The following is a 25,570-nucleotide window of genomic DNA, read 5'->3' as shown; positions in this document are numbered from 1 at the left end:
CTAGTGTAAAGAACTCTTACAACTCAAGTAATAAAAAGACAAAACAATTTAAAAGTAGGCAAAGCTTTGAATAGACATTTCTTCAAAGAAGCTATGCAAATGGCTAATAAATATATGAGAAAATGTTCAATATCATCAGTCATTAAGGAGATGTAAAACTACAAAATACCACTTCACATCCACTAAGATGGCTAGAATTAAAAAGTTAGATAATGACAAATGTTCAGAAAGATGAGAGATTGGAGCTGCTGGTGGGAATGTATAGAGATGCAGCTGCTTTGGAAAACTGGCAGTTCCTCAAAATGTTAATCATAGAGTTGCCGTATAAACTGGGACTTTAACTCCTGGCCAAATTACTTGTTAGTCAAGAAATCATGTCTACACCAAAACCTTGTTCATGAGCAGTTACTGCAGCACATTCATAATAGCCAAAAAGTGGAAACAACCCAAATATCCATCTGTGATTGGATAAACACCAACATAATAGACTGGCACATAAGCATAAGTTATGAGGACGCATCGTGCTCGTACATAAGGAAAATAATACCAATAAACACTTATGATGAAAATATGGGTGATAAATCATGTTTTTAAATTAATTTTCTCATTTTATTATGACATTTCCCAATATATTGAAAAATTTAAAGAATTTTACAGTGAATATATCATTGTATATAAATTCTACAATTAACATATTGTTATACTTTACCATATAATTACTTAACCCTAATCTTTTTATATATGTTTTTTATTGAACTTAAAATTTCCCCCAGCTGTTTAGTAATAATATGCTATTTTTTGAGAGATGTTTATTTTTCATTAACAGAGGAATAACAAATTCCTTTGGAAGGTTTAGAACAGTTTCTTGTAAGTTTGTGTATGGCCACAAGGTGTAGCTCTGGACCTATCACATCCTGGGGTAAACATCTGCAAGAAAAATTTTAGTAAAGCTAACTTCTAAATGCAGTCAGACTTATTTCAGTTTTTTGGAAGACGGTATAGTAAATTTCTTCTCCATTAAGATTAGGTTACATATTTTATTTTATTGTTCAAAATGTCTTTACCATAATTTCTCTTAACCTAAATTTTGACTTTCTTACTCCATCGCCTCCTGATTTGGGTCGTGCAAAAAAGTATGTTTCTTATCAGCTGTTTGAAATTATAATTTTAAGTAGGTTTAAATTAGTCATGGAAATGGAAATTTACAGACTTTTTTTTGTACAAGCAGAACTCATCACAACTATAATTTTTCTTTAGTGTGATTATTTCATTAATATCTGTATTTCTTTAAAAATAAACTGTAAGTTTTGGGACTATACCTAGCACAGTATAGGACCTAGCACAGACATTCAATAAATATTAGTTGAAAGATAAATGTAAAGAATGATTTGAAAGTGAATGTTATTTTTAGTAACTGGAAAGTCTACTTTTTAAGAAGTGTGCTTATTCCATTTTTAATTTTCTTTTAATAATAAGAGGGTCAACTTTAAAAATACTTCACAGTTTAAAAGTAGCTCCTAAAATTAAAATATTTTTCTACTCTTAGTTGCTAAAAGGAATTTAGTAATTTTTAAAGGAAGGTAGGCCCTTATTTGTTGAAATCCATTTTAACCAAAAATACTTTCTCTTCTTCTTCCCCTTCAAGGAATCCTCAGTTTCTCTCTACATTAGATTTATCAACTATCAATTTGTTTCTTCATACCAGAGGAAAAAAGTTATGGAGGGAAGAATCCAATTGCATGGTCAAGTAAATTAAACTGTCTGCTGGAATAACCAGAGGAAGGTTTCTTCAATTTAAAGTCTTTTTTTTTTTTTTTTAAAAAAAAGCATAGGCTATTTGACAAGTGGTTTATGAAACAGTAGTTTTTTTCATAAAACAAAACTATTCAGAGTAAAAAGTTGGAGAATTTTAGTGTAAGTAAGATGTCCTTACAAGGAGATCCTGCTGAGTAGCATTGAGAACTTTGTCTAGATACTCATGTTGCAACAGAATAAAGGGTGGGGGGAAAATGTATTTGTAATGTATACATGTAAGGATAACTTGATCTCCTTACTGTACAGTGGGAAAAAAAAAAACAAAACTAATAAACATTGCATACATTTAAAAAAAAAGATGTCCTGCTCAAAGAATTTAGTATCATCCTTTTGAATTTCAGGTAGCATGGTAAAAAAATTCATTAAGGGAGAAGATAAGAACAAGCATTAGAGTTGCTGTTTTTAGACAGACTCTTATTTTACAAAAAGAGGGAAAATACTAGAGTAGAAACAAGACCACAGAATTACTTGGTTCAAGAATAAATTATTGACACACTTTTTAATTACTGTATACTGCTTTTACCTGTATGCGTTCACCTGTACTGGATAAGCCGTTATATATATTATATGTAGCCTGAAGGGCTTGGACTTTGAAGGTCTTTCCTGTCCTTCTTTCCTTAAGTGGTAAGTAATATCTGTAATACCCACCTTTCTTAACACCCTCTCCTTCTTCCTGTCTGTCCTTTGTCCTCTTTCCCTTCTTGTCTTCTCCCTGCACCCCCCTTTTTTAGCCATTACTAGTTCATTTAGAGAAAGATTAATTGCTACTGAAAGAATGAAATTGGAAACATAAAATGTTTCTTGAACAACTTCTACCAATGTACAGACTTGTTATTACCATCATGTTTTTGTAATTGCCCCGAAATATTATGCAGATTAATATTTTAACATTTATTTGCTTTTCCTTGAATGTTATGATTTATTTTTATCTGACGTCAGCTCCATTTATGCAAACCAACTGGCAACTGCAAATTATGCTTGCTACAACAAACTATATGAAAAATGCAAGCATAATTTTGGTCATGATTGTTGTACTTGCCTGAGTCATGGTTTGCATCATCTCCTGCAATTCTATATATGATTCACAAAATTTTTATTTCCACCATATTCTTTTCAACCTCATATAAGTATGAGCCAGACATTTAAATATGTGATGACAATTTGTTTCAGTAGGAAAACATAGATAATTTCTTTTGGCTGCTACAAGAATTTTCAGCCTTTTCTTTAAAGCAAATAATAAACTTTATGCCTCATTAAATGATCTCCCCCCCTTTTAAACACCATAGTGTTTGAAGTCATGCTTAGAAGTTATTTTAAATTTGATGCTTTACTAATTAATGAGCTTGACAAAACTGTATCATTGTGCTTTTGAAAGTTGGGAAGGGATATGGTTTGTTCTAACATGATGGTAAATACTCAGAGTAAAAATCTGAGCCAGGGTAGCCACAGATGACTTTAATGTAATTAAGTGCAACAGACCCTGATATAACAGTTAATTGTAAAACATACTTTGGTTGTCAGATTAATCTACTGCTTTCAATTTGCCCCACCTCTTGTGTTAAAAATGTCTGAAGTCTGGAAATGTTTCATGTGACACAAAGTATTATTTTGTTTCATAATTGGAAGTCTAAGTAGAATCAATTACCACAGTGCAGGAGGTAGGCTAGATGCTAGGTATTTTGTCTACCTTATCTCATTTAATCTTCACAACAACTCTATAAAGTGCAAGTATCATTCCTCTTTTACAGAAAAAGAAGGAAAATGAGGCATGAGAGACTAGGTTTTGGCAAGGATCACATTTATCATCATTGAAATAATGCGTGGAACACCAGAGTAGATGCTGAAGACACTAAGAGGTATGAGTCTTCGCTGTAACAAGCCTTCAGTATGGTTGAGACAAGGCATATCTGTGAAGAAAAGACAAGAGTCACTTGCTAAGTGCCATTAATCTTAAAGTGGGGTGTCCCACAAAAGTGAATCAAACCTGAGGTCAGTGAACTTACCTGACTCTGCCTTAGCAGAGGAATCCGATGTCAAGTGGAACTCCACCATTTTTGCATGAGCCTGTTTATTGCCCTTACATTCTTGAGAGAGTTAAAATGTATTTCTCTGGATTATTTTCTTGACGTGACAATTGGAGGGATAGCTTCTGTACAGAAAATAAAATGTTATTGCCTTAGGTACTAAGCCAGAATTGTTTGACCACTTTGGTAAATCAGAAGCTTGTTCTTTTCAAGTGCAAAGATAATTTTCTTGAATGGCTGGCAGAAAGATTCACCATACAAGGCAGGTTGATACCCTAGCAGGTTTAGTTAAGATATATATATAAAAACAGATTTTTTTTAAAGGCTGTGTGGGGGAGTTCCTGTTGTGGCTCAGCAGGTTAAGAAGCCGACATAGTGTCCATCAGGGTGTGGGTTCAATCCCTGGCCTCACTCAGTTAAGGATCTGGCAACCTATCCCATGGCTCATAGCAATGCTGGATACTTAACCCACTGAGTGAGGCCAGGGATTGATCCAACCTGCATCCTCATGGATACTAGTTGAGTTCATTACTGCTGAGCCACAATGGGAATTCCTTTTTTTTTTTTTTTTTTTTTTGGTCTTTTTGCCTTTTCTAGGGCCGCCCCTGTGGTATATGGAGGTTCCCAGGCTAGGGGTCTAATAAGAGCTGTAGCTGCCAGCCTACACCATAGCCACAGCAATGCAGGATCTGAGCCGCACCTGCGACCTACACCACAGCTCACGGCAACACCAGATCCTTAACCCACTGCGCAAGGCCAGGAATTGAACCTGCAACCTCATGGTTCCTAGTCAGATTTGTTAACCACTGTGCCACGACAGGAACTCTGTGAATTCTTCTTCTTTTTTTTTTTTTAGTGGTCACGCCTGTGGCACATGATGTTCCCTGGGGTCAAATTGGAGCTGCAGTTGCAGGCCTGTGCCACAGCCATGGCAATGCTGGATCTGAGCCACATCTGCAACCTATGCTACAGTTTGCACCAATGCCAGATTCTGAACCTCATCAGATTCCTGGGAGAAATAAAATATTATATTTGGAAAAAATCTGTCATTATAATATTATATGCATAATTTTTTTCTGGTTAAAATTATACCACAACTGCTCTTTAATATTATTATAAAGTCTGCACAAACCGGTTTTTTTTAAATGGCTTTAAAGTATTGACTATATCCTGGGTTACTTAATTTCATGAGTATTGTCTGTTTAGTTCACTCCGGAGGGTAAGAGGAAATAACAGGGTTAAGTTAGGTGGACTAGACTTAGAAGGTAGAACTGAAGTCTGGATTCTGAACTGTTAAATTAATTACTAAACTTACTTAAATTAGAAGCAACTGAAAGATCCAAGTTCAGGACAAGGTTAGCAAAAATATAGTGCTACCCTACTGCACTATGGCAGATCTTTGCTAGGTCATGGCATTTTTTCTCATGATCCCAGGTACTTTGGCCATCACAGGTTAGGGATTTAAGAAATTCAGTTTTTAAGTAAAAGCCAAAGATCTGATATTAGAGATTGTGATATCAAAAAGAAAACACAAATATCTAGAACTCAGAAGTAGGGAGACCCAGGTAGCATCAGAAATCAGAACAGAAGCATTTGAACTGGGGATAAAAATGATTTTCCTACTGACTCTCTTGTACTAAATGTATTTATAAATGTAGTCTCTCTAAATGTATTCAAGGATCCTCTGTATTGTGATACAATGTTAAAAAGAAAATAGTAAGGTTATATTAGGATGATGATCTCAGTAGTACTTTTTCTTTTAGTTAAGTTTCTAAATTTTCTGTAGTATGATTATGTTTATTGTTATAATTAAAATAATTTATAAGTATTGAAATAATTTAAAATACATAACAATGAATTCTAAAACAAAAATTTTATAGTAGCTATTAAGAGTTTTAAATGCATGTATCTGAGTTAGCACTGGATTTGAGGGTTACAGGATTTGGGTTTTAGGCCAATCTACACCAATTACTATGTATGATTCTGACTTCAATTCTGATGTATGTTTTTTTCCCCACCCACCTAGCAATCCTAGGTGGGAAATGGCCACAGAGTGTCCTTCTAATCTTAGGGTTAGTTCCCTGGCTTTCCAAATGTCACTCATGAACATAAACTCAGGGGTTGTTGAAAGAGGTTTGTTATGCTTTATCAAAGCACTTTTATGGCTCTTATCACTTAGGAAATTCCCACTGTTTTAGGAGCTCTGTCAGAAATGGGGACAAAGACCATCTCTGTACATTTCTTATTATGAGTGATTATGCTATACCAGCATTACACGAGACGAGTCATTTTTCTACCCGAGTTTCCACTCCCTTATGTGTAATAGTGAAATAAAATAACGTCCATGTTTAAGTCAATTGGAGAGATTATGATAATGTCTTTGAAAGTGCTTGGTAATGTGCTACACAAATGTAAATTACATTGGAACACTATGAAGTAAAAACAAGTCCTCTCAAGTTTTGAAAAGTCTTTAAAAATATAAGGTAAGAGGAAAATCAGTCTCTTCATCAAGTGATGTTGGGAAAGCTGGACAGCTGCAAATCAGTGAAGTTAGAACACTCCCTCACACCATACACAGAAGAAAACTCAAAATGGCTTAATGACTTAGGTATAAGACATGATACCGTAAAAGTCCCACAAAAGAACACAGGCAAAACATTCTCTGATGTAAATCATACCAATATTTTCTTAGGTAAGTCTCCCAAGGCAATAGAAATAGAAGCAAAAATAAACAAATGGGACCTAATCAAACTTACAAGCTTTTGCACAGCAAAGGAAGCCATAAAAAACAAAACAAAATGACAGCCTATAGAATGTAAGAAAATATTTGCAAATCATGCAACCAACAAGGCTTAATTCCATTAAAAAGTCTGCAAATAATAAATGCTGGAGAGAATGTGGAGAAAGGGAAACTTCCCACACTGTTGGTGGGAATGTCAGTTGGTCCAGTCACTGTGGAAAACAGTGTGGAAGTTTCTTAAAAAACTAAAAACAGAGTTACCATAATCCAGCAATCCCACTCCTGGGAATATATATCCAGAGAAAATTCTAATTCAAAAAGATACCTGCACCCCAGAGTTCATTGCAGCATCATTTACAGTAGCCATATCCTTGGAGCAACCTAAATGTCCATTGATGAATGGAGAAAGAAGTTGTGAGGTCACATGTATATAGGCATACAGTGGGACATTGCTCAGCCATAAAAAAGATTGAAACAATGCCATTTGCAACAACATGGATGGACCTAGAGATTATCATACTAAGTGTAGTAAGTCATATGATATGACTTATATGTGGAATCTAAAAAACTAGTACAAATGAACTAATTAACAAAACAGAAAGACTCATGGTAACTTAATTGTTACCAAAGGGGAAAGGATAAATTAGGAGTTTGGAATTAGTAGATACAAACTACTACATATAAAATAGATAAACAACAGGTCCTACTGTATAGCACAGGGAACTATATTGAGTATTTTGTAGTAGACAATATTGGAAAAGAATCTGAAAAACAATTCATATAACTGAATCACTTTGCTACATACCAGAAAATAACGTGACATTGTAAATCAGCTATACTGCCATAAAAACTAACCAAAAATAAATAAAAAAAAGGTAAAAGTTAAATAAATGTAATCAAGACAGATAGCCTTCTCCTAAATGTTGCATCTTCCTAAAAGAAGTATCTAGCAGCACAAGGTATAAAAATGTAAATAGTTGAAGTATTATAATAGATGGGATAAGTAATAAAGTGGATGCAGCTGAAAAATTAAGTATTTATAAGACTAGATTGAGGGACACTCCTAGAAAGAAAACTTGAGACATGAAGGATGAAAATGGTAGTGTCAGAATTCTCTTGTTAATTCTCTGAATTAACAGTAAGAAAAACAGCTGCATCTCCTCACATCAAACAGGCCCATAGAGTACCAGTCAGAAGAAAAAGGCCACATCAAGATGTCTAGTAAGAAATTCAAGGTCAAAGAAGATTTTATGAGGTTTTAGTGAAAGGGAACCAACTCATATACAAATAAACAAAAATTAAATGGATGTCACATTCTTAACAGCGACACTGAAGGCAAGGAGACAGTGGGTAAATATTTTAAAATTACTTAAGTAAAAAAAATTTGAATCTTGGAGTTCTCTTCATGGCTCAGCGGTTAGCGAACCCAACCTGACTGGTATCCATGAGAATGCGGGCTCGATCCCTGGCCTCACTCAGTGGGTTAAGCATCTGGCGTTGCCATGAGCTGTGGTGTAGGTCACAGAGGCGGCTCGGATCCTGCATTGCTGTGGCTCTGGTGTAGGCTGGTGGCTACAGTTCTGATTGGACCCCTAGTCTGGGAACCTCCATGTGCTGTGGGTGTGCCCTAAAAGACAAAAAAGACCAAAAAAAAAAAAAAAAGAATTTTGAATCATGAATATTATATGCAAGTTATCATTCATATTTAGAATATATGCCACGTAAAGAACCACACTGAAACACTATTAATGGAAGTATTCAAAGAAAGAAAAGATCCAGGAGATGGTGCAGAAGAGATAGGAAGTAAGTTTCTCTTATACAGTTTGTTATTGTGAAACTAGAGAGAATAAAAAGCTAAGATTGAGGGGAAGGAGGTACAGAGGGAGCTAGGAGGAAAAGAGCAAGAAAACAGACAGACACAGTAAACAGGCATGACTGTGTTCCCATAAAATCTTATATACAAAAGTAGATGTGAGCTACGAAACTAACAGTAGTGGAGTCCAAATGCATTATAAAACATATTCCGAAAAAGAGTAGGAAAACAAAAAAGGGACAAAGAACAGATGGGCAAATTTAGAAAATAAGAATTTAGATTAAATAACAGACAGTTTGTTTAAATATACCATATTGATATTATAATAGGTCTCTTTTTAAACATTAGTGTACGTGGTATAAATAATTCTATTAAACAGAAGAAATTATAAGACCTGTAAGTCCAACTACATACTGTTTATAGGAAATGTACTTTAAATATAAAGACATAGCTAGATTGAAAGTAAAAGGAAGGAAAAGGACCATACAAATATTAATCAAAAGAAAAGTAAATTGATTATTTTAATATAAGACAGTAGATCCCAGAATGCGGAATATTACAAGGGATAAAAAGAAACATGACTAATGATAAAAGAGTTTATTCATCCAGAAGATATAACAAATAGACAAATTCATGTACAATGGTATGGAGTTAGAAATCAATTACAGGAATAAAACTAAAAAATTCACAAATAAGTGGAAATTAAACAATATGTTATTGAATACTCAATGGTTCAAAGAAGAGATAGGGGAGTTCCTGTCGTGGCACAGCGGAAGCAAATCTGACTAGGAACCATGAGGTTGCGGGTTTGATCCCTGGCCTTGCTCAGTGGGTTAAGGATCCCTGGTGTTCTGTGAGCTGTGGTGTAGGTTACAGATGCGGCTCGTATCTGGTGTTGCTGTGGATGTGGTGTAGGCCAGCAGCTGTAGCTCTGATTAGACCCTTAGCCTGGGAACCTCCATATGCCACTGGTGTGGCCCTGAAAAGACATCACAGATGTAACGTGTAATAGAAAACATGTCGCTAGTTGGGTGGAAGAGAAGGGTGGGTCTGGTTGGCAAGAGGCGCAAAGGAATTTTGGGTGATGGATGTTTGTATCTTGACTGTGTTAGTAGGTATAATACATTCTATATACATTTTTCAAAATTCAAAAACATATAAGATTGTATAAACTTGTCAAAATTCATTAAACAGTAAACTTAAAATGGATGCATTTATTGAGGTAAATTAGAAAAAGGAAACCTATAAATGTCAATTACATTTTTTTACATCATCAACAAAGTGTAAAAAAATAGTTAAAATAACAATGTAAGAGTAAATGGAACAACATGTGGGAGACCTGTTCAAGAAAAATTTTTTTGAATTTATTGAAAATCGTTAAAGAACACCTAAATCGATGGAGAGAGAAACACTATTGATAGAAAGATGTAATATTTTAAAGATATCAGTTCTCCTCAAAGTTACAGATTTGCATCAACACCAGTTAATATCATTATAAATTTTATGTGTGTGTGTGTGTATGGAACTTGACAGACTAATTCTGAAATTTTTTTTTAAATTTTTTTTTATTTTCCCACTGTACAGCAAGGGGGTCAGGTTATCCTTAGATGTATACATTGCAATTACAGTTTTTTCCCCCTAATTCTGAAATTTTTATTGAAGAAAGAAGGGCTAAAGTAGCTAATAAACTTTCAGAAAAAAATTATGATGAGAGACTTGTCTTACCAGGTATCAGGACTGTTATAAATCAGTTCAGTGGCTGGCCGCACCTGGATAGATATATTGGCCGATAGAAGAGACTAGAGCTCAGAAACAGACCCATGTGAGTATGGATCTTTGATAAAAGAAAGATGGTATCTAAGATCAGTGGATAAGGAGGGGGCTTTTTAGTAAGTAGAGCTGGGAAATTATTTAGCCATAAGGAAAAAAAAGAAATTTGATCTCTGTCTCACATCACACATAAAAATGAACTCCAGATGTAGTAAGAACTTAAAAAGATTAGAAATAAAAACTTTAAAACTCTATGTAAAAAACGTAGATGAATACCTTTTAGAACTGATGTATGGACTGATTTTTTAAACAAGGTACAAAAAATGCTAGCCATTAAGGATTAGATTGATGGATGTGATCATATTGAAAAAATGTATCAAACACCACCTGATATAGTGCTCATTTATCTCTTATATTAGTGGAAAAGTTTTGATTTTTACACAGTCTTAGAATGGATAGAGCTCATTATATTTCAGAATTTGTATAGCTGAGTTAGTATACTTTTGATAATTCCATTGTGTCTTTCATACAAATTTTTTCCCCTTCTCATGGAAAATTGGTGATGTCCATTTATGGCCACAGCTAACATATATGTATAGCTTGTCTCTGGGCTATAATAGCACAGAGGTGCACGTGAGGAACGAGGGTCAGAGAACTAAGGCCCTCCAGGAGAGAGGGCTCCTGATTTCTCTACTTCTGTCAAAATGGAGTCATACTCCATTATTTCTGTGGGGTGTATAGAAACACTACTGGAGAGGAAGTGGGTGAAAAAAACTGAAATATGTGGAGAGCCTTTTATTTTATTTTATTCTTGGCTTTTTAGGGCCACACCTGCAGCATATGGAGGTTCCCAGGCTAGGGGTCGAATTGAAGCTGCAGCTGCTGGCCTCCACCACAGCCAGAGCAATGCCAGATCTGAGCCATGTCTGTGACCTGCACTGCAGCTCATGGCAAGGCCAGAGCCTTAACCCATGGAGCAAGGCCAGGGATACGAACCTGTGTCCTCATGGTTTCTAGTCGGATTTGTTTCTGCTGTGCCATGATGGGAACTCCCTGGAGAATTTTCCTTTTAAATATATATCTCTATTAAACTCATGCAATGATCTAGTGACATAATATAATACCTGTTTTACAAACGAAGAAATAAAATTCTTAGAAAGTCATCTCCTGTGGCCACATAACTGGTAAAAGAGTTTCAACACAAAACCTTAGAAGTAAGAGAAAATATTGTGGGAGTTCCCGTTGTGGTGCAGTGGGTAATGAATCCGACTGGGAACCACGAGGTTGCGAGTTCGATCCCTGGCCTTGCTCAGTGGGTTAACGATCCGGCGTTGCCGTGAGCTGTGGTGTAGGTTGCAGACGCGGCTTGGATCCCGAGTTGCTGTGGCTCTGATGTAGGCCGGCGGCTGCAGCTCCAATTCGATCCCTAGCCTGGGAACCTCCATATGCCGTGGGGAGCGGCCCTAGAAGAGACAAAAAGACAAAAAAAAAAAAAAAAGAAGTAAGAGAAAATATTGAGGTTAACCCCCTGAAGTTGAAGTTGAAGATAAAAATATACTGGTCTAGAGCAGAAATGAGGGACAGGTGGCTCTCAGGTCTGGAATAATCGATTGTCATTTGATTGGCTGTTTTAATCTCCCTTGAGACCGAATGTACCAAACAGAAAGGGGCTTAGTGAGCCAGTATGGAGAGAATGCTGTCTGGTCAGCTGGCTTGGAGGACAACTGGTCTCACAGGGAACATAGCGCTTCCTGTGAAGGCCTAGTGAGCTTTTCCGCTCAGTCTCTCCATTCTCTAGGGCACCATGCTGTTTCCCCTGTCTCTGTGGTCTTATGTATTCACAATCCACCTTAAAAGATTTATTTGTAAGGCATCTTCCTACCCTATACCCAGTGGTATGCCAGATGTTGGAGACACAGGATCGTACAGGATATGCATGTTTCCTGCCCTCGTGAGAGAAGACAGACATCATAGCAACAGGTAAGATTATTTCCTCATTATGGACACTAATGTATTGTGACCCCAGTATTATGCAAACCCAATGTGTTTTTTTGCACTGAGATGAAAGAAGAAGGCAGGGAGCGATCTCAAGCCATATCTAATTCATCACTTTCCCCCTCCACACAATCTGTGTTGTGGTACTACCTGAGATTGCAAAATGGCTATATGTGCAGTAGGAAGGAGCCATCAGACTTTCCTAGACCATCGGTCTTTCCTAGATTCCGACTTTTAGAGACCTAAAATATTTCATAATTGATTTTTAACGGCGACCACTTGGCAAACATTGAGAATGAAGGCAACTCATAAGGCCGAGTTCCGTCTTATGAGTTGTCTCTCTTACGAGTGGTCCATCTTCACCCACAAACTACTCTTTTTAACAAGACCCCTGCCCCTCTCTCTCTTAATCTATCTCTGTCTCTTCTGAGGACCGGAGGAAAGCCGATACAATTGAAACAGAACATCCATCATGGAAGAAGCACTTATACATTTAAAAGATAATCTTAAAAGGAAACAATGACAACACCAGTATATGGAAAATGTGGTTTCCTGACCCTTTGAAAATCACTTTACTCATGAGATTTCAGCGGCCTGGTTAGGACAAACTGAAGTATGAAGCTACACTTAAAATATAGTGTATTGGAGGAAAAAGATCGTTGAGTGGGTAGTGGGAAAGTTTCACTGCTTCTTTTAAACACTTTCCCTCTTTAGTCCTAATATGTACTGATGAAAAATTTCAACCATACAATAAAGTTAAATTTTGTAGTGAACACCAGTGTGCCCAACTCTAAATTCTGGAATTGGCATGTGACCCTACTTGCATTACCTATCCATTCCTCTAATCCGTTTTCTTCTTTTGATGCATCTTCGAAGTAGTTGTTTAAACATGCTTTTGCTATTATTTCATAGGAAGGACTAGAGAATGTGTTAAGAATATATTTAATATCTTCTCTTTATTCCTTCAGATCCACGCCCCACTCTTCCACTGCTAGCTCCGTGCCATGACTGTTGACCACATCCGTGGGCTTCCCTAACCTCGCCCTTTACTCAGGGTCACCTAGCTGCCCACAGTTTGCCCCTTCTGCTTTGTCACTTGAGCACACACATGCGTTCTCACATGTGTGTTTTTATAAATATATCTGTGCTTTTAACCATTTGAGATTTTTTTTTCATCCCTAAAAGCTTTGTTGTGTGTTTCTCTTACAGTACAAGACTCTGTCCTCTCTCACAGAGTTGTCTGAACAGTAGTTTGGAGCTGGCATGGCAGTTCAATGGTGTCTCAAACATCTCTCTTGCTGCTTAGCCATCTATACGGTAAGTGTGTTCACATACATGTGCAGAGACGGCTCACTACCTCTATGTCCACATCTGAACAAGAATGAAAAAAGCAAAGGAAAGGGTGTATCCTTTTTTTTAAAGAGGATGTTTTAGAAGCTATACATAACCTCTAGGTGCATGGCCAGCTGCAAAGGAGATTGAAATTGTGTCCTTTACCTAACAGAGATCATGGTTCCAGCTGAGTGTTATGTTAATGAGGGACGTAGGAAAGAATGAGCATGGGAGGATAACAGTATTTTCCGCATAGTTGGGGGTAAGCAATAATGACAGTGCTTCAATGAGGATATAAGAATGACTTCCACGCAAAGAGACCGACACCTGTGATATTTCCATGGCTTCAGAGTGACAGTAAGACTGAGCATGATACCAGTTCCCTTCTCCCTCCCTCTGACATTGTTAGAAAGCACGGAGCCTCTATATGCAATGGTAATGGAGACTGGTAATATCTTTGAGGAAAGTGAGGCGGGGAGTAAGAAGGCAGTAGGATGAGTGGGCGTGAATGCGTTCCGCACCCGTTCCACCCTCCCCCACAAAAAACTTTCCTGAAGCGACTTAAAAAATTGAGGTCCCATGAAAAGAATGACCCAGAGGAAATGAAATCAACTGTGCAAATTGTAAAACGTAAGTCATGGCACACTTACCAGAATGGTTGCAGTATATAAAAAAAACAGACAATAGCAAGTGTTGACAGACATGTAGAGAAATGGGAGCCCTCATGCATCACGAGTAGGAACGTGAAATGAGGCGGGCACTTGGAACACGGTCTGACAGTCCCCGCGACTTTCAGCTTGGAGTTACCTAGGAACCAGCCTGGGTATGCGCAAAAGAAATAAAAATGTGCGTGTATACAGAAACGTGTGCGGAGTAGTCATGTCAGCATTATTAATGATGTGTTAACAGTAGAAAACCCAAGTGATCATCAACCAATGAATGGATAAACAAAATGCGACGTTTCCTTATAATGAAACGTAATTTAGTAATTTGTTTCTAAAAAGAAATGAGGGAATTCCCTTGTGGCAGAAACACATCCGACTAGTATCCATGAGGACTTAGGTTCAACCCCTGGCCCTGCTCAGTGGGTTAAGGATCTGGTGTTGCTGTGAGCTGTGGTGTAGGTCACAGACGGGGCTCAGACCCCATGTAGCGGTGGCTGTGGCGTTAGCTGGCAGCTGTAGCTCCAATTCGTCCCCTAGCATGAGAACTTCCATATACCGCGGGTGTGGTCCTAAAAAGACATAAATAAATGAATAAGTAAATAAATAAATAAATATTTGAAGAAGGGAATGAAGTGCTGGTACATGCTACACCACGACTAACTTTGAAAATGTTATTCTAAGTGAAAGAAGCCAGTCACATGTTATATGAATCCCTTTAGATGAAACATCTGGAACAGACAAATCCGTAGAGACAGAAAGTAGATTGGCGGTTGTCAAGAGGCCTGGGGGGTTGTTGGTAAATGGGAAGTGGTTGATGATCCATAGAGAGTTTCTTTTTGGACTGATAAGAATGTTCCCCAATTTGTTGGGTGATGATGAGACAGCTCGGTGGATATGCTAAATACCATTGAATTGTATACTTGAAATGGGTGAACTTTAAGATACATGAATTATGTATCAACAACACTGTAACAAGCAACTCAAGTTTCAACTCTTTGCAAATATCTTCATTACGGTAAAAAGTACAGATTAAGCAGACACCAGGAGTGGTAGCGGGAACTGATCAAAGGTTACCAGTGAACCAAGGTACTCTGGCTCATACTAGCTGTTCGAGACCGTAGACAGCAGCACTAGATTTATCCTCTACCGCTGGGTCCGTGGTGACACTCTTACAGCTGTGCAAATTCAAGTCAACTAGAGGAAAGAGGAATGCGTAAAATGGTCATTTTCAAAGAAAGGGTGAAAACGTGGTCCTCATACAGACATAAAAGAATATATGTTAAAAATGTTAAACTCATTCACTGTGGGAACCAGGTGGCTGTTATAACCAGTTCAAAAGGGAATTTAGAACAGACGTATTTATAAAATCATAAAATAAAGACAATGAAAGGGCTAGAATCAGATAACCTGCCTAAGTGTGATGTACGTATTCCATGTTCAATGATGAAAGGCCAGAACCCTAGGCCCTTGGCCTGGAGATGTACGTATCCTCCAGAGAATGCATAGTTGTCCACTGAAGCACCCGTTTCCCCCCCTCACCAAATATTTGCCTCAAATAGACCACAGTGTGGATGGAGGGTTCAGATAGAACTAGGGTATGGAGTGAGAGCAGAAAGGACAAAAATATTCAACAGTTTGTGCTTAGAGTTGTCGACCTGACAGGAATGATAGAGGCAAATACCAGACATAAGAGAAAGGGAAATTTATCGTGATGGAAGGCAGTAGCTTGAAGAGCAGGAGGACACCCAGAAGGAGAGGGGAGGGTTGCCTTGGTGAGGGAGAGGAGAATGTGGGTAGAGGGACTTTGGCACACACTTGACCAGATGGACATTGCCACAGAGACGGTACAGGCTAGACCTGTTTTAAAACACGAGGCTCAGTTGTTTCTCAGTAAATCCTTTAAAAACAGCGACTGCATTTTCAAGTGACCAATTTACTTAATAACTAGTTTGCCCACATCAATTTGCCAATGATAATTCATCAGATAATCAGTTTACCGATTTGTTTCAGTTTTGTTGTAACATTGGCAAATTGCTCCTTCAATGAATTGATTTTCAGTGAATTGGTCTCCTTCCAGCTTCTAATTCCCCAGGCAAATGAGTTTGCCAAATTTGAGGTGCCTTTGTGAGCCACACTCTTCATTCACTAACTTAGGCATTCATTTAGTGGCAATCTCTAAAACACCTTCTGTGTGTCTGGCAGTATTCTGGTAGGGAACTTACTGCCAATAGATCTGTGGAAGGAAATGGTTTCATCCACTGTATATAATACATAATTGACAAAGACATCTTATTTCCATAAAAAGGACATTTCCTCAAATATTAGAAAAGTATAAGGATTTATCAAAAATAGGAATCTAAATAGATAATATCAAGACATGAGAAACTGGCTAAAAATCCAACAAATATTTATGAAGCCTTTTCCTTTTCCTGCATTGTGCTAGGTGGTATCTTAAAGAATTTAAAAAATGTATTACAGGAAGAACCCAAGGAATGAATAAATTGAATTTTTAAAATTCATGTGTAAGTTGCTTGACATAGGTCACCCAGTCTTTCCACAGAAAAGATGCTATGAACACGTATTAGCCTCCTTGGTTTGGCTCATAGACGCTTAATCCTCAGTGTAGCAGAGAGCACAGGAAGAGAGACAGTGTGTGATGCAGTGAAAAAAACAAAAACCAAAACCAAGGACCTGATTTAAGTAGTTGGATAATCCCGGGCAAATTACTTATGCTCTCGAATCTCGTTTGTAAAACAAAAATGGTAATGTCTACCCCCAGAGCAATTGGTGGTCAAAAGAGATAATATAATATAAAAATCCTTCTCAATGTATTCCCTATCTTTTTATATGTAGACAAACCACACCTCTCCCCTTGCATTTTTTCCTGCTTTCTTCAAAAGCACAGATTACCCATAATTTAGTATTTTAGTGACTCTGGTTCATCAGCCACGTGTGTTGTAATATGGTATGTGGTGCCCTCAGGAGCAGTTTGCTTATATAGTGCTATTTCGTCTACATTAAATTATCTTTGAGTGTTATTTTATGTTTTTATAGTTTAGATGCCTCATCTTCACTGTAAAGCATCATTTCTGGCTGCTATTAGTGTCTAGTTCTGGCTTTATTATGTGCTACTCTTAATCTTCTGGGGAGAGAACCCAGAGGACTTTAGTCATTAGAACTGCCTATAAGCCAAACACAGACAAGCGCTGAGGATTTAGAGTCTCTATCATGAAGAATACATGGTCTTTGCTATTGCTGTAGAAACTCCTTTGCCCACAGTTTTACCTAACATCACAGATCAGAGACAAAACTCTGCTCCAGCATTAAACATTATCAGAGAGCTCTCCTTCAACAGAGAGACGATGGCACCTGTGGGTATGTACAGTCACTACATTGCCTATCAGTCTTCGGCATGTTTGCCGTGTTTGTATCTAGTTTTGAGGTCACACGTGAGCATTAACTTCATCCTGTTTCTTCAGTACAAAACAGAAAGAATGTTGACAGTGCTAGTTCAAAGAGGCATGTGCTTAGGATGGAGATGAAAGCAAAGAAGAAAAATAATGGCATGATAAGAAAATGGACACATCAGAGAATTGTTTAACAGGAGGATTAATTCTGAAGGCCCAAAAGCAAATTCTGGAACCTGAAGCGTTATGCCTGTGCAATGGGGAAAAATAGGTAAATATTTCATGTTTGAAATGACTTATGCACAAAGCTATTCAGTGCAGCTTTATGGTAATAGAAAACTCCTGCAAACAACCTAGTTGTGCAACAAAGGGAGTTGGGTAAATAATTAGAATATATCCATGCAATGGAAAACTATGAACATCTGAAAAATGAGGATGCTGTTTATGTATTGATACTAAATAGCCTTCAAGTTTATCTGTTAGGTTAAACAAAATTAAGATGCAGAAGAGCATTTATTGTATATTATCATTTCTGTAAGGAAATGAATGAAGAGCATTTGCATATATATATATATATATACTCTTTTAGAAATGTAGAATATCTCTAAGAATGTCTCTATGACATTAAAACTGATACCCAGGAGCAAAAAAAGATATAAAAGGCAATTATGAAAAATTTTATGCCAAGAAACTGAACAACCTAAAGGAAATGGAAAAATTCTTAGAAATGTGCAACTACAGAGACTGAATCAGAAAGAAATAGAAAATCTGAACAGACCAATTTCTAGTAGGGAGATTGAATCAGTAACCAGAAATCTCCCAATAAAGAAAACCTTGGACAAGATGATACACTGGTGAATTTTACTAAATATTTAAAGAAGAATCAATTCCAGTTCTTCCCACACACTTCCAAAAAGTGAAAAAAGGGAGAACACTCCCAAACATTCATTTTATGAGGCCAGTTTTACCCTGATGTCACAGCCAGATAAAGATACTCAGGAAAGAAAACTACAGCTCAATATCCTTAATTAATATAGGTGCAAAGTTCTCAAAAATTACAAGCAAACTCAATTTAGCAGCACATTAAAAGGATCATTGACCATGGTCAAGTGTTATTTATCTCTGGGATTGCAAGGATGGCTCAACGTTCACAAATCAATAAATATATGTCACATTAATAAAATGAAAGAAAAAAATCATGTGATCATTTCAGTAGACACAGAAAAGAATTTGACAAAATTCAACATTTGTTTGTGATAAAAACTCAACAACTGGAGTTCCCGTCATGGCTCAGTGGTTAACGAATCCAACTAGGAACAATGAGGTTGCAGGTTCGATCCCTGGCCTTGCTCATTGGGTTAAGGATCTGGCGTTGCCGTGAGCTGTGGTGTGGGTTGCAGACACGGCTCGGATCCCGTGCTGCTGTGGCTCTGGCATAGGCTGGTGGCTACAGCTCCGATTAGACCCCTAGCCTGGTAACCTCCATATGCCACAGGAGTGGCCCTAGAAAAAGACAAAAAAAAAAAAAAAAAAAAAAAAAACAAAACCCAAAAAAACTCAACAACTTATGAATAGAAGGAGTGTACCTCAACATGATAAATAAAGGCTGTACAGATAAACCTACATGTAATATCATACTTAATGGTAAAAGGTAGAACGCTTTTCCTCTAAGATCAGGACCATGACAAGAGTGCCTACTCTCCCTATTTCAATTCAATATAATATTGGAACTCTTGCCAGGACCACCAGGTGAGAAAAATAAATAAAAAGCATTGTAATTGTGGGAGTTCCCGTCGTGGCGCAGTGGTTAACAAATCTAAGAACCATGAGGTTGTGGGTTCCATCCCTGGCCTTGCTCAGTGGGTTAAGGATCTGGTGTTGCCATGAGTTGTGGTGTGGGTCACAGACACGGCTTGGATTCTGTGTTGCTGTGGCTCTGGCGTAGGCCAGTGGCTGTAGCTCCTATTAGACCTCGAGCCTGGGAACCTCCACATGCCACAGGAGTGGCTCAAGAAAAGGCAAAAAGACAAAAAAAAAAAAAAAAAAAAAAAAAGCATTGTAACTGTAAAGGAAGAGGTACATTACCTCTTTGTGAATAGCATGATTTTAAATATAAAAAAATCCTAACGATTTCATCAAAAAACAAATCTAATTAACAAATTCAGTATAATTGCAGGATATAAAATTAACATACAGAAGTCAGTTTCATTTCTATGTCCTAAGAATAAACTATCTGGGAAAGAAATCCATTTAAAATATCATTAAAATAAAATACTTAGGAATAAATTTAATCAAAGAGATGAAATTTCTCTACTCAGAACACTCTGAAACATTGATGAAAGAAATCAAAGAAGGCACAATGAATGGAAGGATATCCTGTGTGCATAGATTGGAAGAATTAATATTGTTAAAATGTCTGAATTACCCAAAGCAATCTACAGATCAATGTCGTCTTTATCAAAATTCCACTGTCATTTTCTAAAATTTATTTAGAACCACAAAAGACTCCTAATATCCTGCAATCCTGATAAAGAAAAATGAAGGAGGAATTATACTTTCTGATTTAAAACTGTATTATGCAGCTACAGTAATCAAAACAGCATGGTACTGGCATAAAAATAGACACAGATGAATGGAACAAAATTGAGAGCCCAGAAATGAACCTATGCATAGACGGTTTGTTAATATTTGACAAGAGAGCCAAGACTATTCAATGAAGAAAAAACAATCTTTTTAATAAATGATGCTGGCAAAGTTGGATATTCACATGTAAAAGAATCTAATTAGACCCCCTCCCACACACACACACCACTCACAAAAATTAACTTGAATTACAGGCTTAAACGCAAGACTTTAAGCCATAAAACTTTTAGAAGAAGTCAAAGGAAAAAGCTCCTCGATATGGGTCGTGGCAGTGACTTTTTTGGATGTGACAGCAAAAGCACAAGCAACAAAAGCAAAAATAAATGAGTGGGACTACATCAAGCTAAAAAGCTCTACACAGCAAAAGAAACAGTCAATGAAAATGAAAAGACATCCTGTGGAATGGGAGAAACTATTTGTAAGATATTTATAAATCATGTATCTGATAAGGGATTAGTATCCAAAATACATAAAGGACTCATACAATTCAATAGCAAAAACCTCTACAAATAATCCAGTTAAAAAGTGAACAGGAGTTCCCGTCGTGGCGCAGTGGTTAACGAATCCGACTAGGAACCATGAGGTTGCGGGTTCGGTCCCTGCCCTTGCTCAGTGGGTTAACAATCCGGCGTTGCCGTGAGCTGTGGTGTAGGTCGCAGACGGGGCTTGGATCCTGCGTTGCTGTGGCTCTGGCGTAGGCCGGTGGCTATGGCTCCGATTCGACCCCTAGCCTGGGAAACCTCCATGTGCCGCAGGGGTGGCCCAAGAAATAGCAAAAAGACAAAAAACAAACAAACAAACAAACAAAAAAAAGAAAAAAAAAGTGAACAAAGGACCAGATAGACATTTTTTTAAAACAGATGTATGTGCAATTGTGATTTATAATAAGAAACAAACATTTGGTCTTTATCCATTTCTGGCACAGAGCTCCTAAAACTTTCAGAATTTCCCCCGTGGTGAGAGTGACAAAGATGTCTTTTGCTATGTTGAGAGATGATTCTCATCTAAGGATGAGAACTGGTTGTCAGTGGAACCAACCTTGTGCTTAGAGGGTTGAAACCTTCATTCCTACCTCTTGACCTCCAGGGAGGAGAGAGGGGCTGGAGATTGAGTTTAATCACAATGATTTAATCAATAATGTCTATTTAATGAGGCCTCCATAAGAGTTCTAAAAGATGGGGAGTTTGGAGAACTTCTGGGTCGGTGAACACATGGAGATTTGGGGAGAGTGCTGTGCTTGGAGAAGGCACGGAAACTGTGCTACCTCCCTATACCTTTCCCTAGGCATCTCTTTCATCTGGCTGTTCCTGAGCTGTATCTTTTCATCGTAAGGCTCTAGTAAGTAAAACGTTTCTCTGAGTTCCGTGAGCCATGCTAGCAGATCTGTTAGTGGGACTGTAAATTGGTATAGTCACTGTGGAAAACTTCCTCCAAAAGTTAAAAATAAAACTACCCTGTGACCAACCAGACCCACTTCCTGACAGGACCTACTGGCCATAAGGAGTGGAGGAAAAGTCATCAAAGATGACTCCTAGTTTTTAGAGTACAGTTGGCTGGGTGGATGGAAGGAAGTATCATATCTGAGATAGTAAATCTTGGGGATGGTACAAGTATTCCCTACGTATGAGGGAATATCCAAGGTGTGCACGGTGCAAGCCCTTTTGCTCACTGTGGCGGCCACAGCCTATCAGATCTCCCTTTAGGAGACAACCTCCCACAGAGACTGCAGTAAGTTGATAGCCTTCAGGTGCAGGTGCCCTTTAAGAGCTGCCTCATTTTGAGCTGAGGCTGTGTGCTCCCAGACGGCATCAGGAACGATGAGTCTGGCTGTGATACAAGTGCTTTCCAGACATCCCTAATGGTAGCTAAATACACAAATGTGGAAGAGGAGCCTGCCAGCGCCCCGACTTTCTTCGACTTTCTTCGCATTGCAGACCCAGCCTCCTGCTGTTCAGCCCTCCTTCCCTCCCTGTCTCCTTTCACAGGGGTCAGACCCTCATCATGGACTGAAGGCATTCTTTGCTTTCTCTTGCTCCCTCACCCCTCTATCTTTCACTGGTATTATTCCCAGTACGTCTCTTGCACTTTGAGCTCCTTCTTGGCCTCTGTTTCCCAAAGGACTCAACTTACACTCTCACTTAGAAGTCATGCAAATGGGCTTAGGACTGGCCTTTCAGAATCTGATCTACTTAAAAATAGAGGAGCTTCTGAACTTATACTGAAATCTATTTTTCTTCGTATTAACTATATTCTAGAGTACTGCTGTTTAATGTAAACATAAAGTGAACCACATATGTAACGCTAAATTTTCCAGTAGCCCCATTGAAAAGGTAAAAAGAAATAGGTGAAAATAATTTCAATAGTATATTTTATTTAACTAATTATATACAAAATAGTTTTAACATATAATCAGCGTAAAAATTACAAATGAAATATTTTACATTTTTAGTGGTAATACTGAAATCTGGCATGTGTATTACATTTACAGCATATCTCAATTCCTAATTCGAAGCCATAATTCAAGTATACAGTAGTCACATGTGCCTAGTGGCCACTGTATTGGACAGCACAGTTCTGAATAGTCTTGAACGCAAATAAGTGACCCTGAGGACAGGCAAGAAGTTACTGTTGTATGACTTTATACTCTTCCTGTGGAAAACATGGACTAAGATCTGGCTGGGGACTAGGGTCCGAGAATGCATCACATGCTCTCTGTGGCCTCTTCCTGTTTGCTGGCCCCCCTTGTGAAAGACACTTTCTTTCCTGCAGCCTTCCTGCTGTAGAGAAAGAGCTTTTTTGACGTCTTCTCTCAGAAAGAGAGGGGTAGCCCCTCTGGTCTCACATCTTTTGGCACAGCAGGAGGGCAACATGGGCATGGCATTCAGCGGGCAGTGGTGACGAGAAGAGTCTGGTTTGGTGTGAGAGACTGATAATCATGCAACTTTCATTTTTTTTTTGTTGGTAACATTAGACAAAATTCATACCACGGTTGTAGAATATTATATCTACATCTAGGCAACAAAGTCATGACTTTAATGCACGTTGGAAACAAACAGAACATTGATCACGTGCCTCACTGCCAAGTCGACAAAGCGAGGTACAGTTTAGTGGTTTCCAACCTTGTTGCACATTAGAATCTCTTGGGAATTTTGTTGAAACACGCTGTTGTCCGGCCAACACTCGCAGGTACTCTCATCTCACTGATCTTGGGTGCTGCTTGGGCACTGAAATTTTTATAGGTTCCCAAGTGAGATTTGGGAATCACTGCACCAATATGCAGCAAAGTTTGGAAACCATTGATATGGTCCTTTGAACTCTCTTAGGAAACATGTGTTTTCATTCATACAACAGACATTTATCAGGACCTTTTCTGTGTCAAGCACAGAGCTAAATGCCAGGGCCTACCAGGGAGCCAGACATTACAAATGCTTATCATCTGGCAAGTATCACACATTATGGAGCCCCGGAAGGACAGAAGGTTCTGCCAGAGAAGGTTAGAAGGTTTCAAGGAGGAAATAAAGTCAGCTTTGAGGAGTGAATAGGAATTATCCAGATGGATGGACAGAATATGAAGTGAATAGACATTGCATTTCTGGAGGGAGAGAATACGGCAAAAAAAACCCTATTCAGGATGTATTTGGTTAGGCTATGTGTGGGAGTGTGTGGTGTGAATGATCAGAGATAAGAATGGAAAAGCAGACTGGGGCTTTGCGATGAACCTTATTAGCTCAGGAGTTTGGAGTTAATGCTCCTGTTTTATGTTTATTCTGATTTCTCCCAATGACCTTGAAAACTTTATGAGAGCGGGTTTCCTTATTGATAGTTCAGAAACCAATGGAAATGTTTCATGAAGAGTGAAAATCACCTTTGCCTTTTAGAAAGATCACATTGGTGCCAGGATAGATCACATTGGACCAGGGACAGTAAAGCAGATGCGAGAAGAAATGGTGAGAGGATTAGAGAAGAGTGAGTAGGTCTCAGGATGTGTTGGTATCTTAGTCTGCTCACACTGCTGTAGTAAACTACTGAAGATTGTGTGTCTCTGTGTGTGCATGTGCCTGCGTGTGCATGTGCTTTTTAGGGCCACACCTGAGGAATGTGGAAGTTCCCAGGCAAGAGGTCAAATCAGAGCTATACCTGTGAGCCTGCACCTCAGCCAAAGCAACACAGGATCCAAGCTGCATCTTCGACCTACACCACAGCTTATAGCAATGCCAGATCCTTAACCCACTGAGCAAGTCAGGGATTGAACCCGAGTCCTCATGGATACTAGTCAGGTTTGTTACCACTGAGCCACAATGGGAACTCCCAAGACTATGTGTCTTTTTTTTTTTTTTTTTTTTTTTCTTTTTTCTTTTTAGGGCTGTACCCACAGCATATGGAGATTCCCAGACTAGGGGTTTAATCAGAGCTACAGCTTCTGGCCTATGCCACAGCCATAGCCACGCCAGATCCGAGGCTTGTCTGCAACCTACACGACAGCTCATGGCAACACCGGATCCTTAACCCACTGAACGAGGCCAGGGATCAGCCAGCAACCTCATGGTTCCTAGTCGGATTCGTTTCCACTGCTCCACGAGGGGAACTCTCCAAGACTGTATGTCTTATAGTTCTGGAGGCGAGCAGTCCAGGACCAAGACTCCAGTTAACAGGGTTTCTGGTTAAGGTCCACTTCCCGGCTTGCAGATGGTTGCCTTCTTGATGTGTGCTTACATGACTTCTTTTTTTGTGCACTTTTGGCGAGAGGGAGGGAATTCTCTGGTGTCTTCTTATAAGGACACTAGTCCTATTGGATCAGGGCCCCACCCTTTTTATCTTATTTGTCCTTAATTACCTCTGTAAAGGCCCTATCTACAAATAGAAACAGTCATATTGGAACTGGGAGTTCAAGATATACATTTTGGGGGGAAATAGTTTAGTCCATAGGATAGGGTGTCTTTTTTTATTCCTCAATGATTATGATAGCATCTGTGCTCTCTGTTTACAGGGCCGAGAAACAAACACAAGTTTAGGAAGCTATCAGCACTGGGTGTTTATCACCTACCAACTGAGTGACCAGGGGGATGTCGCTTAAACTTTCTTAGTTCTCTTACCTGCAAAATGGAGATAATATTGTCTTTTCACAGTGCTTTGAGAACCGCATGGGACAGTGGAGCCTCCTGGACTTGGGTCTGCCGGGTGATGGGTGCTCAGAAATGGGTAGTCTTGCATGTTGCTGTGCACTCTGCCTGCTGATTTGTATGTAATTTTCTGTCACTGATTTCATGATTTCCACTTACAATTCAGGGTCACCATCTCCCAGCAAAAAGGAAGCAATTATGGGATTCGGTGCAGAATAAAATAAATCTGCTTCTTCTTCTTCTTTT

General features: G+C 38.4%; 1 pseudogene; it reads left to right on the top strand.

Annotated features, from left to right (window-relative positions):
- The window catches only part of LOC110257528, a 35,322-nt pseudogene extending 10,044 nt beyond the window's left edge, over nucleotides 1-25,278 (top strand).

The sequence above is a fragment of the Sus scrofa genome, chromosome 18 (assembly GCF_000003025.6).
Source record: "Sus scrofa isolate TJ Tabasco breed Duroc chromosome 18, Sscrofa11.1, whole genome shotgun sequence".
NCBI classification, from domain to species: domain Eukaryota; kingdom Metazoa; phylum Chordata; class Mammalia; order Artiodactyla; family Suidae; genus Sus; species Sus scrofa.
Note: the sequence above shows the minus strand (reverse complement) of the source record. Positions and strands in the feature narration are given on the sequence as shown.